This window comes from Sturnus vulgaris, chromosome 2, assembly GCF_052056855.1.
Source record: "Sturnus vulgaris isolate bStuVul1 chromosome 2, bStuVul1.hap1, whole genome shotgun sequence".
In the NCBI taxonomy this organism is placed as follows: Eukaryota; Metazoa; Chordata; class Aves; order Passeriformes; family Sturnidae; genus Sturnus; species Sturnus vulgaris.
In genome coordinates, this window is record NC_142244.1 from 51839215 (window position 1) to 51840213 (window position 999).

A 999-nucleotide genomic window follows, 5' to 3' on the forward strand; every position below is an offset into this window, starting at 1 on the left:
TGTTAATAGAAAAACACTCAAAAGTCTGTCTCTCAAGTCACCTTTGAGAACTGCATGCTCCCTGGGAATGTCTGAAAGCACAGTGAAGAGGAAAATAACTCCTTACATGTCTGTGCCTGCACTTCCCCATCATAAGGCTGTCTAGATCCCACGGACATCCTTCTTGCTTAGAAGGTTTTAGTGGGAACCACAATTCAGCAGCCTCAGTTTCCAGAAATCAGCCTTCCTGTACTGTCTGCATCTCTCATCCCTGCTGCCTATGCCCCAGCAGCCAAAGTTTCCCCCCAGCCCACCCATGTGTGGACCTCACTGCTGCTGACCCCAAGCTAGTTCTCGTCCTCCCTGCATTCAGAACATTCTCTCCTGCTCATGCACCTGTCTCCAGCAGCTTGTGTGTTGTATCTTGCAAACGGACTCCATGTGCACCAGGAATTTTAATAGGCATTAGCCAGTGGAAGAGATTGGAAGATGCTTTACACTCTTCACGCCCTAAAGAACTCTAAAACCAAAATATTTCAGGAATTAATTAAATGCTTGTCCATTGTTTTATCTTCAACATCAGGTTCAGCAGCTAAGATTGATCACCAAGATTGTGGCTTTTTGTTGGTAAGCTGCACTCAGAGGTGTAAAACTGGGAAATGGCATGGCTACAGCACAAGAAAGTGCTGAGGATTTTAGTGCCCCAGAAACAAGAAGGCAGGGTAGGTAAAAGTCAGCAGATGAAACACTCCTTTTACTGAAGTCAGCTAGAAACAGCTCCCATTGGGATGTTTCCAAGAAGGGTCATTCCTGACTCGCCTGAGACCAGGATCCATGCAAACGAGTCAGTAGGTGCCGATGCAATGCCTTCAATCTCAGCTGGAAAAGCAGCAGCATGACAACAAAGCCTTTAATGTACATATCCCTCTGAAATCCCAGCACTCTCTGCAGAATGGTAAGCAAAGTGATAGAGCCCAAACTGCTCTAGGTTGCTAAGAAATAAGTTAAATATTCATGCAG